At 38.7% G+C, this 15676-nt stretch overlaps 1 long non-coding RNA gene across 1 annotated transcript; it reads left to right on the top strand.

The window, feature by feature from the left end:
- Positions 1–12491: 12491 nt before the first annotated feature.
- On the top strand, positions 12492–13658 carry LOC125905070 (uncharacterized). The gene is made up of 3 exons (XR_007451617.1): positions 12492–12623; positions 13050–13111; positions 13559–13658. It is a non-coding gene; the product is annotated as an uncharacterized LOC125905070 (long non-coding RNA).
- The last annotated feature ends 2018 nt before the right edge of the window (positions 13659–15676 follow it).

The following is a 15676-nucleotide window of genomic DNA, read 5'->3' as shown; positions in this document are numbered from 1 at the left end:
TTTGACCATGAGAGGTCGGACGCAAATTGACAGAGAGGGCTCAGTAGCCTTCAATAATCGGCTTGTTGGCATAACTGCGTCCAGTCACCTCTCTCCTCCTCCTCCTCCTCCTCCTCCCTGCGGTGGACGTGCCCTCCCTCCTGAGAGAAGAGCCCAGGCTGGTGATGCGGCTGCAGCCAGGACAGGACAGGACAGGGAACCTTCAGGTCAGCCGCGAACAAAATGAATTACTCAATGCTCAACCCCGTTTCAGAGGGTTAACCACCGCGCTTCCGTACCTGCTGCAAGTTTACACTGACACACTGTGAAAAACTACAGGGCTTCACCTTATGTGTTTTTTTAGTTCATGGAGTGGGATTATGCGCTCATTTAAGAAAAACATCGTACATTAACATTTACATTTTTGCAGACTAATTTCAACATCTTACACTTTCTAATATGAATTTGCTAAACCACCTTAGTTTCAAAAATCCCATTAAAAAATAGGCAGATTTTAAAGAAAATAATTACAAAAAATTGTTGAGGTGTTTTATCAAAGGTTTTATTTTAATGTGTTCATAACTGCATATATGCATAAAAAATACTTCTTTTACAGCGAGTTGCAGACTCCATAAATCGAATAAATTCCTTAAAGGAAAGGTTCAAAATGTTAGGAATTATGTTTATTTGCTTACTTGCCGAGAGTTAAACGTCCAGTGAGTAGGATTCAGTGGCATCTAGTGGTGAAGTTGCAGAACTGAAACTTTTCCCATTTGCCAAGTGTGTAGGAGAACAACAGCGGCCAATGCGAAAGGTGGTCCTTGTCCTTTCTAGGCTACTGTAGAAATTACTGACTCTGTGGAAGAGGACCCACTCCATATGCAAATTTTGTGTTTCCTAGTAAAGCGAAGGCATGAAAAGTCCTACCTTATTCTGCCTTTGATCGACTCATCCTGACATTCTTTAACATATCCTCATACAGCGGCTCTTACAATGAATGAGCGCCCCATAAATGATGTAACATAATTGACATTGTAAAGTTATGTAGGTTGCATTTAAATATGTAAAGTTACTGTGGTTAGATTTAGGAAAAGAAGTATGGTTAGGACGTACCTTTAAATGTTTCATAGTTCACTCAAAGTTCACACAGTTTTGAACACCAGTCTCCTGGAGAAAGTCCTATGTTTTGTGACCCATCTATCACCTGCCTCCTGATGGAACTGCTTCTTTCTTTACTCCCCTCAGTGCATTGGTCACGGGATCACAGCCCTCCCAAATTTGTGGGTTATACACGAAGCACTGGCTCATGAATATGGAGGATATTTACGAATTTTGGTGGATTCCTTTTTGTAGGAAAATGTACAAACAATGCATGAGAGCAGCGTTCTTACCCTAACCCTGACCAGTTTCACTCTTCTTACCTAAACCTAACCAATTCAAGCAATGAAGGCAACTATCAGAGGGAGAGAAGGGCATCATACCTTCGCCATCCTAGGAAATATAAATTTGCGCTCTGTATGTAGATATAAACGTCTCATTGTGAGGTAGTGAAAACACAGTGATTGTTAGTTTCAGGTGATGGTAAACAAATGGAAACATAGTTATGAATAATATATAACATTTCCTACCAAAAGATGCCCCTAAATCCTACTCACTGGGCCTTTAAATGAGAAGACCGATGCCACTCATATCTGGGCGTTGTATCAATCGTCTCATCTAACCCTCGGCAAGAAAGCAAATTAACATAATTCCCCAAATGTCAATCTATTCATTTAAACAGGGAAAATGCACATGTTATTGGGTATTTTTAGATCAGTGTTTGGCCCATATTCTGATGTGGACATACTGCACAGTAAATCTGATGAGAAAATGATGTGCTCATGTTGCATAAAAATCCAAATACTGGCATTTTCCATCCATCAGTCATCCTAGTGTGCCTGCAGTGCATATTCTGTCTTGTTTACACCCGCATTGTAGTTGATATTCCAATAGCTTTTCCTAATGTTTTTAAGAGCTCAACCTATAAAAATGCTTAGTCCATTTTAAATATTAACTCTTTGATGAACTTAATCCGAAACACTACACTAAAAGCTCCAGGAGTGACCCAGTAATTGTGACTGTGGCTTCTCAAGTGTGCCTATTAGAGTGTCGAAGTCACAGGTGTAAATGTGAACATGACACCTGCCACTTCAGAGAGAGCACGGACCAACAAAGGTGAAATGTGACCTAGTACTAGGGGTCTGTTGAGACTGGCTGAAAAACAGGAAGAAAGCAGGAGAGAGCACCGAGCATGTTTACAAGTTTGTGCAAAGGATAGAGTATCGGAATGCACAGGTGTAATTAAACATAATTTAAAGGTGCTGGTTTCAGTCTTTATGCTAAGCTAACTGGCTGCTGGTTGTAGCTTTATATTTACAGCACAGTAAATACAAAGCTACAACCAGCAGCCAGTTAGCTTATCTTAAAAAGTAGGAACAAACTGGAAACGTGTAATCTGTCTCTGTCCAAATGAAACACAATCTGGCTACTGGGGCCTCTAAAGCTCACCAATTGACACGTTACAAGAGAGGCATGGTGGGAAAATGTTGGAACAGGAATACACAGTAGACTATGGTATTAAATATCCTTCACTGGTGTGTATTTGATCCTGTGTGAGAGATGCGAAAAGGTCCTGTGTGTAAGATTAGGGGGATTTAGTGGTGTCCAGTGGTGAGGATTGCAGATTGCAACCAGCTGAAACTTTTCCTTGTTAGATTTCCTTCAGTGTTCATTGTTCAGGAGGTTTTTACTAGGAGCCGAATTATCTTCTTCTCCAAAAAAAAAAAAAAAAAGACCAGGTAGCCTAATAAAGAACGGTAAAAACATGAAATAAAGCTATTTTTCTCTGACGCTTTTTGGCATGTTGTAGACGGCTGCTTATCCACAGAGGTCTCCTCTCTAAAACAAATGGATGCGATTTAAAAATACAGACTAACGCAGCTACACGTTGTGTTTTTTTCGATGCTGCTCGTGGTAGAGAGGCTGCTAATTATGGTGGCAAATGCAATAAGGTGAATGACCCTATCTAGAGCCAGTCTTTGGTTTGTCCATTCTGGGCTACTACAGAAACATAGCGGTGAACATGGCAATCTTTGTAAATTAAGAACTGCTCCCTGTGTAGATTTCAACAGCTCATTTTAAGGTAACGAAAACACAACACTTCTTATTTTCAGGCGATTAGACACTGAAAAAACACAATTATTATATTATTTCTGCCAACATATCCCCCTAAATCTTACACACCTTTTAAAGTAGTAATTTCCCCATCAGATGTAACATGAATCTTTAATCATTTACCTAAATTCCAACAGTTTCTTAAGGCACATTTGTAGATCTTTAACACATGGTAATATTATATCATCATGATGAGAAGAAAGACAAAAAGATAAATAACTCTGTTTCAAGGGTTTTTCCTTCAGTGTCTGGTGACACTTTACCTTCAGGCACTGAGAAACTGATCCTGTGACAGAAGATTGGCCTGAGTAAAGAAGCCCCGTCACTGATTTCAAGACTTTTTCACAAGATGTTTGAAGCCAGTTGTGCTGTCTCAACTTTTTCCACCTAGGATCCTCAAAGATTTGTCGCCATAATTGTTCTTTCATAGTTTCTGAGAATTCTTGTGCTTCCTAAGCAAAATAAATAATTGAAAAACCCAATAGATCGTTTGAAAGTGGTGATATCATTAAAGATATAATGTGCAGAATTTTCCTAAAAACAATGTATACACTCATGCAAAAGTAATCTCTCTCAATAATCACTTATGACCCACTAGAAGTGTGTGGCGGTGTATGTTTCTGCATAGACTCTGTCCTTTATGTCCTTATTTGCTTCATATTTTTGGTGTTCGAAACGTTTATAGGTGTGTACCCCCACAGCGCTCAGGTGAGGTCAGGGCTTTATAAAAAGGTAGCGACCAGGTGCTAGACTGCAAGCAGGTATCCAAGAGTAACAGCGCTGACAGGATGCAAATATAGCGAGTGAATCTGGGGTAACCAACAGTTACCAACAATCCTGCATAGTGTACCTTTAAACCTTAACCTAAAACCCATCTTTTTTTTAGCTTGGCTTTAACTTAGATGTTTATAACTATTAGTTTATTGTATTTAATTGTTCTTCACTTGTTCTAGATATTTCTTCTGTACTACTGGTGTCTTTATAAAACTATTTTATCATTTTACGTCTATCATTTCTATCTTTCATGTGCATTAGTCTCCAGTTTTTGTTTGTACTGTCTGACTCTGAACTTGTCAGTCACATGTGAAGCATTCTGGGTGAAGTTTCTCTTGGCTCTTGTAAAGCTGACAGCTTGGAGAAACTTGTTTTTTACAAGGATGTGACAGTATAAACATTTATTGACAGAAAAGACAAGTCTGTGCATTGTGTGTGTGTGAACCGTGAAATACCACAAACGACAAACCATTGACATGAAGACAGTATTTGCATTGCAAAATGAGGGCGTGAGATTATTTGCACATTGTGCAGAACGAAAACAGATAAGGCAGGGCACATACTGCTAAAACCTCAGCCATGTAATCACATTGTCCCAAGTTTTTCACTAGCAGGGGACTCTTGTTGCTTGTTAATCCTTCCCTACTCTTTCCCTTTATTTTGTGTCTGTACTTCATCTAGTTAAAGCAAAAATGCCCTCCATAATGTATTTTATAAGCCCCAGTAGATGGGAAAGCAAGTGCCACACATTTCAACGACAATAAATGATCCAACAGAAAAAATAGCTCATGTCAAAATCACCAACTCACACATATTTCAGTAAAAAAAAAAACAGTTGTATTATCAGTTATGATTGACATTTTAGCTCAAAACACATTATTGACATTTCATATATCTCAGTAACAGGAATGACACAAATAAAATTAAAAAATAATATAAAAAGTGTCAGGGGGTCCCCAGGACTTCAGTTGCAAAATGTCACTCAAATTGACATGTACTGCAGGAAGAGACACAAAAAGGCCACAGAGAGACACAAAGTAACTACAAAAATTAGCCCCATTCTTACTCCGAAGTCGTCAATATCCGGCACTTGGGTAGTGATTTGCAGTGTCAGAAACCAATGAAAAAAGGTATCCTTTAATGTCGGCATGACATGCAGCCGGTTGCTGGTATAGTTTAACGGCGCCCAGCAGCGTCAGAGGGACAAGAACGAAAGTTAAGGCAGCGAAAGTCTGAGTGTAGTGGGTGGGAGGGGTAGATGGGTCCAACAAACATTGACTTTCACCCGAGAGAGCGGGTGTTTTTGTTTCCTAAACCCAACCATGTGTGTTTGATGTTTGATGTAAAGGAAAACAATGTAAATTTGCGGTGTTGAATGTGTGAGAATGTGTTGAACCAAAAAGAGACAGAAAAAAAGAGGACATAAAATGACTACAAAGCAATACAAAATGACCAAAGACCAAACACTAAATGAATACAAAAAGACACAATACAACCACAGAGGAAAACAAAATGACCAAAGGGAGACACAAAAAGATGCATAATGACTACAAAGAAACACAAAATGTCTTTAACTTGTTCGCACATGTATGTATGTATGTATGTGTTGGGGCCCTTTCCATATCTGTGCCCAGAGGCCGAATGTCTCCTAATCCACCTATGAATCTGACACTTCATACAAACGTTATTACTTATTGCATTGTGACTTAATTTCTCATTCCTTGAGTTCCTTCAGCTGACGGTAACAGTTTTGTTGCCACATAGTTTCCTAAAAGGCAAAATCATTTGATTAGTATTCCATTCTTTATGCTCCACCTTTAAAAGAATGTGTGAGTGATGTGTGTGACTTACATAGCCAGCGTGTTCTTCTTCACATAATCACATATCGGCCTATACCCCACCAGCTGTTCTTTCAGATTACTAATCTCTAGGTTCCAGGCGCCAGACTCTGATTTTAGGTTTTCTTAGTGACAAAACAAACAGAGAGAGAGAGAGTAAAGGAACAATTCAGACTTGAACAGTATTTCTTATATTTCACCACATGGTGGCAGCAGCAGCTGAGCATACATTGTCTGTAAGGTAACACATGTGTTATACCTTCAATCTGCATGCTTTCCTTCTCCAGGTCCTCCAGCTCATCATTTTTGATTTTCTACAACATAGCGAGAGAAATGTCAGTTAAAATGACCAGAAGGTTATGTTATGCAAACACTGAATATCCACTAGTGAGTCCTAATACCTGAAAATTACTTGAAGACCAGAGGGCAGCAAAAGAATGAATGCTCAGATAGTAAAAGTATCAATGCAACGGTGTAAAAGTACTCCAAAACAACAAGTAAAAGTCCTGCATTCAAACTCCTACTGAGGTTAAAGTATAATCAGCTTAGTTTACTTAAAAGTATAAATAGTAGAAGAACTTGCTCTGCAGAAAGATGACCCATGTGACTGATACATTACACTGTTACATTTGTGATAGCTGCATCAGTGCATTTACTTTGAGAGCTGCCTGAGGCGGAGCTATTAATTTGACTTCTGTTATTTGAATAAAGTCATCTAAGACATTGAGAGGAAAATGATACTGCTTACAGTTCACATCTGAAACATGTCCTGGAGCCAGAGTGAGACAACTGTAGCTGTCAGATAAACGTAGTGCAGTAACGGACTGACAGTGTAACAGTATACACCTTTTTTGCTGCATGTATGAACGTTGTTTTACTGGTAATGCTGAAGTTTTTGAAGATATTTGTGGCTGAGTGACGTACTGACTGTCTTATAGTTAAAATCCTGAAATAAAGGTTTAAAAAAGTAAAATATTTATCCCTCAAGTGTAGTGCAATAGAAGTATGAAATGGCATAAATAAGAATTAGTGGTGTGAAGCACAACTATCTTAAAATTGTACTTTTAATATGTGTACATGTACTAACTTTCCACCACTGCCCAATGCTTTGTAAATGTAATGTGTTCAAAAAGCACAAAGTGTGAGAGTGTGAAGATTTCTTTTCCTAGGCTCCACCTCCTTCAGACAGAACAGGTGAGGAGTGACACTTTCTGGTCATGTCACATAGCTGAGATGTTTTTCTTTACAAGGAACAGAAGGTCCTGAATCAAACAAATATATGTGTATATAAAAAAGAGAAACTTTTTACCTTTTCTGCTTGACAATCGTCGATTTGTCCTTTCTTGCCTTCTATCACTGGATCAAGTTTGGCCATTGAATCATCCAGATCCTTCATTTCTTTGTTCCCCTGATTCAGCAGCTTTTCCACTGAGTCTTTAAAAATGTTTAAATTTGAGAGTTGAGTATTCAGTTTGTCTAACTCCACTGGCAGGTCATTTCGCTCCAGCAAGACCAACACTTGACGCTGGCCCACGATTATTATCGTAAGTCCCAAGGACACCAAGGTGCATAAAATGCCCACACTCCACTGAAACCGCATTGATGCTGTCTGGGTTGCTGCTGTGAGAGAGATTAAAGACAGAGAGACAGAGAGATCAACATATATGCAAAAACACACACAGTGTGCAGTCAAAGCTCATATCATAAACACACATTGGTCAGGCTTTAGACTTCCTGCTGTCCGAGTTATATTTCAGCCTTACCTTCCTCACTGTATGTAGTTGAATTTAGTTCCTGCTTTGGTCTGTTCGTGAATTTGCCAGACAAATTGTGTCCACCTCTTCAACAACCAACCAACAAGATAGAAAATGACACTTGATTTGCAGCCGTGTCAGTTCATGCTCTTCACCGTTTTGCCTCCACCCTCTTTCCCAACAGGCTGGTTGACTGATTGAGTTTCACACTGCAAACAGGTTGAGTAACTTCCTTAACATTCAGCGGTGTGGCAGGCGTGCAGGGCAGCATTCACCTATTCAGTGTCTACATCTTCCATGAGGGAACCCTCCAGGGGGATCAAGGGGGAATAAGGACTTTTTTTTTTTTTTTTTAAATAACAGCTAATTTGACCATTTTAGAGCATTTTGAAGCAAAAATTGTAGATCAGGGGCTCAACTTTTAGGCAGCCAGCATGTGATTGAGAGCTTCACAGGAAAAGGGCACACACTGTGACTTTTTGATTTTTTTTTTTTTCAATGTTAAAGTGCAGTGTTTCCCTCACATTCATCTATCTGTGGCAGCCAGTCATGATACTAACATCTGCTATGTATTGATGATCTATTTTTGGAGATGGAGCATTCATTAGGAGCACTGTTGGAATATATAAAGCATACCGTTCAATTAGTCATTGTACGTGTAGGCTTATTCTAGGCACAGACGGAGCAGCAGAACGCCGGGCGCAGTGACTGTGAAACTTACCCATTTGTTGCACTAGGGATGGAGCTGCTCCTTTTATCCTTCAATCCGATCTGATCTGATCTGATCAGCTCTGATCGGATCGACTGATCAATTATCCATCCTGTGACTCAAAACTCCACAAACTGCCGGCAAAGAGAAACTGAACTCATGAAGAGTTTCACACTGCGTCACAGACCTGCAAAAACCTCTGAATTATGAGGGAACACAGAATGATACAAAAGGGACGGACACACACACGCGCCACACACACACACACACACACACACACACACACACACACACACACACACAAGTTTCCAACTTTTGCATTGGTAGTCATCATAAGATACTGTGTATTAACTGTAAGGGAGGAGCTCTGCTGCTTAAATAAACAATGTCTCAAACAACAAAAGGTGAGGACATAGCCAAAGTTTTGATGGAGCATTTTGAGGAGCAAAGGATTGAATATATAATGATATGACACACCAGAACAAAGAAAATTTTAAAATGGCACTTCATATCAAGAAGAATGCTGACCCCTGATTTAGGGGGATATATTGACAGAAATGTAATATAATATAATGTAATGCAATATAATGAGTGAGTTTAATTCAATGTATAATCAACTGGGAATAAGAATCATTGTGTTTTTGTTACCTTAGAATGAGCTTTTTATATCTACATAGGAAGTGGGGCCTTGTCTACCATGTTGCACCGCCATGTTTCTACAGTAGCCCAGAACAGACAAAGCAAACACTGGCTCTAGGTAAGGATGGACCTGGTAAATGGTAAATGGATCTGCATTTGTACAGCTCCTTTCTAGTCATCCGACTACTCAAAGTGCTTTTTAAACTATGAGTCACGAGGTGCCACCTGCCACTCAGTTTTTAACACACTCAAACACAAATGAAAGCATCACCCGGAGCAATTTGCTCCTGTAGAGTGGTACTCAGGGTGCTTTAGTCTTTTCCATGCTGCAGATGATTGATTCGATTAGATATTCAAACATGGAACAGATATTTTTTTTACATTAATGCTTGTATCAGGTGTTTTTGTGTTTAGTTTAGTTTTGGGTTTTTAGCAGTGGTCAGCAACACTCTTATTTCTTGGAAAAGTCCCTGAAGGCACTCAAAAATGGGATTCAGCAACAGAGCTGGTTTAACCTGTCCTCCAGACTCCAGGCTTGCTTCCAGTGTAATTAATGTAATGTTATTGCATAAACTGCAGAGTAGGAGTGGTGCACTCATGGCTGAGGTTGTTGGATTTTAAGGATATGAACATCAGTAACTCTGATAGTTTAAAGCGGCTAATTTATATATATTCCTTTTAAATAGAATTGTATAAATGACAATATGAAAACAATGCGACATCATTAATGTTATAGTGTTGGTTGTTGTAATACTACAGAGTTGCAGCTCATTATTTAGCTCCTAACAGTTGTACTGTTTTGGTTCACGCTCACTGCACGGCTGCGTGACAGCAGACACACACAGTTGGCAACCAGCTGGCAAACTTTGTGCAGCATTTAGTAGCTTCAAAAACCTCTTTTTAATATTTTCTCAGAGAGGTAAAACATTTTCACGAGAAATAAAAAAGCTCACATTAGAGAAATTTTATGAAGTAGAAAGCCTAATCATCTTGAGGGAATGAATCACTAACCACTGGCTGGGAGCCAGCTGAGTAGCTACACTTTTCCACGACTGTTGATATCCTGTTTGACTCCTTATCTCTAGAGGCTGACGCATGAACCCTGCCCACATACTTCACTGGCCCCATTTGTCAGCTCAGGTCTGACTGGCCTGACTGGCTTTACTGAAATGAAGCAGAGGTACTTGCTCACACCCTGGGGATCCCTCGTATCTGTGTTTGCAAGATGTTTGAATTTTGTTTAATTAATTAAAGGGACTGTTTTACTCCAGTTTACTCCTTATCTTTAATGCTATTTATCAGTCTAGATTGCTTTGGTGTGAGATGCCGAGTATTGGCGATATCGGTCGTAGAGATGTCTGCCTTCTCTTGAATATAATGGAACAGATAACACTCGGTTTGTGGCACTTAAGGCGCCAAAAAATACATTTCACAAACTCAACAGCAATGTCTCTTTACAGAAATCATGACCCGGTTACTCAAGATAATCCACAGACCCTGTTGTGCATAGTTTCATGTAGGAACTATTTTCTTCCTAACTACACCTGCCAACTGTATCACCCCATAGAATGAAACGTGCCTCTACAGCTAGCTCACCTAGCACCACTGAGCTAGCTAACATTACAGCTCCGCTGGGGAGGGCACCATTAATGTTTACATCTTGTGCTGTCATGAACACAAGCCTCTTGTCCATGAGTAGATGCACTCTACCCCTTGTGCAGTGACAGGGTTGGATGGTATAATTCAGCAGAAAAAAATAGTTCCTACATGAAACTGCTCACCACAATGTCTGTGTCATGATTTCTGGAAAGAGACATTGCTGCAGATTTTTTTGTTTTGTTTTTGTCAATTTGAGCACCACAAGCTGAGTGCTATCTAGTTCAATTATAGTCACAGTTGTAAAGCAAACTATCCAATGAAAGTTAATATATGCTTGAGTTCAAATATTTAAATGGAGGAATTAGCTGTGACTGACACATTTCAGAAGACTGGTGCATTTGGTATCAAAATGAGTTTGTACTGCACCATCACCATTTTTGTACATTTTTTGTTTGTCATATAAACTACAGGATTAACTGTGCCTCTATGGGTTGGGAAAATCCTCCTACTTGTTCGAGGGTTTAACTTTGGCTTTTCTTTTTTGCCCTGGACTTTATTTTCCCATGTTTTTGTGTCTAAGTGACCAATGGGAACAACTATTTTTTAAACTGGTCCAGTAATGCAGGTTGCAATGTCACCACTGGGCAATATGCACCATCTATTTACCTCCACTAAAAGTGTTTGGTTTTGCCGCTGACAGGCTCAGATTGTTATTGTAAGTGTCTGACAACATTATTTAAAGGACCCCTACACCTTTTTGATAAACAGTAGGATCCTTTTTTTAAAAAAACAAAAACCAGTCCCTAAATTGCCATCGTCAAACACACCAGAAGCCATTTAAATAAACAGTGTATGGAGGCAGCATAGTTTCACATCTGGCTGGGTGAATTAAGGGTTTATTTTAACCAGAGTTGGGTTGTTGGAGCAGTGGAAAGACCTACCAAGACAGCTTTTGAGTTTTATTTTGTTTCTGTCGACTTTGAATGAAGTGAGTTTCACAATGATAAAAGGATCTTACTCTTTAACAAATAGGTCTTTCTCTGTAGGGATCCTTTCCATAATGTTGTCAGACACTTAGAATCTGAGCCTGTCAGAGGCAAAAACAAAAAAGTGGACGTAAACTTGGGATGCAATATGTCCAAGAGGTTACATCACAGTGCTCCTATTCAATACTGGACCAGTTTGAAAATTGGTTGCTCCCATTAATCACTAAGATACAAAACCATAGAAAAATGGGGTCCAGGTTAAAAATACTAAAGTTAACCTTTAAGTGAATGGGATTACATGAGGAGGTTAAAAACAGGCTTGTTTTTATATAACAAACACTGGAAAATCTGTGTATTATGCACGACTGTATAGCAACTGATACAGATCTATGTGCAAACAAAGACACTTTTACCTTTTGCATTATAACTGTGCAGATTAAATACAACAATCGGATAAAATCTTTATCTCTTTACCTTACACAAAACAATAAAGCAGTACAATTAATTACAACCCTTTGTCCACTGCCCTGCAGGACAGCAGAAAATAGCTCCACTTGATCCCTGTGAAAGTAGTCACAATAGTATTGAGAATCGCACATTCAAATAATCACACCTACCCATTGTTCTTGTAGGTGGTGGCCACAGTGTCAACACATAAATCACACTTGTAGAATGTTTCACAATAACACTGTAAAGTCAGATCAATGTACACAAAGCCAGCAGACCAATCATATATACATTTTTAAAGTGATATCAAAGGTCACACAGCGAATAAGAGTCCGATCTGTGTGATAATCACACCAGTCTTACATCCTGTTATAGGTATTTTTTAAACCATGTTACCATCTTTTATCGATTTGTATCCAGTTTTACTTATTTTTTTAACACAACAGACCCCTTTGTGACCTAATAAAATATAATTTGATTGATTTAATGAACATCCATCTCCCAGTCTCATCAACACAAACAAGGAACATGTCACAAGGAATGTGTCACGTGACGCTGTATGTCCTCACTTCTGAGAAAAACCATGAAAAGAAGAAGCTGATTGGTTCATCAGTGGGGCTCAGAGGGTATTTAAACATCCTTAAATCCTGCACCTGAACCCCTGAATGCCTGCTGACCAGACCAGGTGAGAATAAAGTGTCAGACAGACTATTTATTAATTCTGCTCTCACTGACTGTTTTTCTCTTTAACAACTAAACCATTAGCTAAAACACAGTAGTGCTATTTGGAAACTTCTCATACAAGTCGAACTGGGTCACACATTATTTGCAAAATTTAATGTTTCAAAGGGAATAAGTGTGTTTTTTGAGTGCACTTTTCATTTCTTGTTTTTTTTTTCATAGATGAAAATGTATTATATTTTCTATTCTTTTTCCTTGTAATTTATTTTTTATATACATTTTTTACTGTACATATTGATAGATATAAATAAGAGACAAAATGGAGGATTGCATGTAAGATGACATGTATCTATAATGGAAAAAAATTAAAAGCTTAAAGGATTAAAGACCAAAAGTTAAAAATTGTGTAATTTCCCTTTTGCTCTACCAGGTCCTCTACATGGACAAACATGGGGTTGTTAGCTGTAATCTTTTCAGCTTTTCTGCTGAGTGGTAAGTTATCAAGATTTATTTTTAAAATATTGATCATTTATCTGATAAATGAGTGATGGTCAAGTGTTTCAGTGAGAAGTAGATCAAAGCAAAAGTTAAAGAAGAACAGCTTGGACTTAGACTTGCAGAATAAATCAGTACAAATCGTCAGCTAAACAGTAAAAGATCAAAATAATCTATAAAAGAATACATTCATGACAAGACTGTGGATATTATTCAAGGATCTTCAAAGGCTTAAATTAATTGAAATCTACCTTTTTTATATTGTTATAAATTTAATGCCAAAGAAATGTAAAAACTTGAAGGTTCAGACATGCATGCTCATGTAGATTTTTTGATTCTTTAGTTATAGTGAAATGCAGACAGTGTTCAATGTGAATTTATTGATTCTAGCTGAAACAGCAGTGAAAGAAATAAAGGACTAAATCCATCTTATTCTTTTTCCAGGATTTTGCAAAGCAGGAACAGCCACATTAGCATCACAGTCCACAGGCACCTGCTGGGTCATGGGCACTCTCCACTCCACCTTTGACAGTCATCGATACACCTTCACGGGCAACTGCACCTACACCCTGGCCAAGAACTGCCATGCTGATAAGACCCTCCCAGCCTTTGAGGTGGACACCAAGAACATGAACAAGGGTAATGTGCAGGTCCTGTCAGTGGAGACGGTCATTGTCACTGTCCACGGGATCAACATTGAAATAGTTCGCTCCGAGTTTGGCCTTGTACGGGTGAGTCAGTGTTTAAGTGTTTCATGTTTCTACGTTGGCATGGTGTGAGTCAGGGCAGTGATGATCTTTCTACCACTGGGGGGGGGGCATTTTCAATTGACACCTTCTGCAACCCTCCAGGAGGGTCTCAGTTGATTTGATAAAATCCCCTTTGATAGAATTTTTAAGAAACTTAGCAGCCAAACAGACCATTGTAGAGCATTTAAAAAGAAATCAGAATCAGAATCAGAAATACTTTATTGATCCCCGAGGGGAAATTGTTTATGTTACAGTTGCTCCTTGCAAGAGAGGAAAGATACGTGAAAATATAAGAAATTTAAACATTAGTATTAACAAATATAGAGTTAAATAAACAGGAATTATTAACAAACATAAACTTAAATAAATATATATATATATACATATATATATATTGTAAACTGAACAAGATTATTTACACAAACAAAATATATACAGTCAGGGTGAATGGGGTTATTGCACAAGTTAGATTAAATTATTGCAGTGTGTGAAATAGTCACAGGGCCACTAAGAGAAAATCTTACATCAGCAAATGATTGAGCACCTCACAGGAAAAGTGCACACAATATGACTTTTTATGACATTTTTAATGTCATTTTTATGACGTACTATTGACACTGACAGTGATACAGCCTACATAACACTCAAACATTCTAGTTTTCCACTTTGTAACACATTTGAAAGGAATTAAAAAAGAGAGACAATAAAGTGTTTGACATTAAGTGAAATCTGATTTTATTTTCAGGTCAACTATCAACAGTGGAATCTCCCAATCAACCTAAACAACGGCCAGGTGAAGCTTTTCCAGAAAGGTCTGTATGTTGTCATGGAGACAGACTTTGGCCTGGCCGTACAGTACGACTGGAATGAGTACCTCTCTGTCACAGTGCCGGGCAGTTTTGCTGGCAGCATGTGTGGCCTGTGTGGCAACTTCAACAGCAAAAAGGATGATGATCTCACGACTCCCAGTGGCTCAGTGGCCAGCAGCGTGGCAGCACTGGGACAGAGCTGGAGGGTCCCCGGCTCTCACACCCATTGCCAAGATGGATGTGGTGCCCCATGTCAACATTGTACTCTTAGTTTAGAGAAGAAATTAGAGAAACAATTCTTCTGTAGCGCCCTTATAAAAAATTTTGTAGAGCTTTTAGGTTGTCAACCTGTGATCGACTCCAACATCTTTGAAAGCAACTGCATGCTGGACCTCTGCAGGGGTGGAACTGTGAACAAGTACCTTTGCAGCACTCTTCAAGGCTACGCTGACATCTGTCGGAGGTCTGGGGCCAAACCTGGGGCCAACTGGAGGACCTCTACTCAATGCCGTGAGTGATCCTATACTGTGAATACATTAATAAATCCAGTGGGGTAATCTAACTATGTGCATTTACTCAAGTACTGTGCATGAGCTTTGACTGAGACTTTTCTTTTCATGTCACCCTTTACTAGTTACTTTGGATTATTGTGATGACATTTTACTATTTTCTGAATTTTTACCAAGCAAACAACCAGCTGATTAATCAAGAAAACAATCAGCAGATTATTGATAATTATGAAAATAATAATTAGTTGCAGCCCTACAAAATACTCATCTCTACCTCAGCTAACTAGGTACAGTAAAGCCCTGTTTTTACATTAATGCACGAGTAATAATAGTTTTATGATATAATATATAATAGTTTAACACTCACATGGCAAAGTTTTCTGCATTTAGTATTTTTAATATTTTCTCTCCAACTCATATTTTTAATTGCATTATTTTCGATTATACTTACTGCACATACTTTTACTTAACAGAGTTGTATGTGACATTCAACAC

Source organism: Epinephelus fuscoguttatus, linkage group LG17 (assembly GCF_011397635.1).
Source record: "Epinephelus fuscoguttatus linkage group LG17, E.fuscoguttatus.final_Chr_v1".
Taxonomy (NCBI): Eukaryota; Metazoa; Chordata; class Actinopteri; order Perciformes; family Serranidae; genus Epinephelus; species Epinephelus fuscoguttatus.
This window is presented reverse-complemented; position numbering and strand designations above follow the sequence as displayed.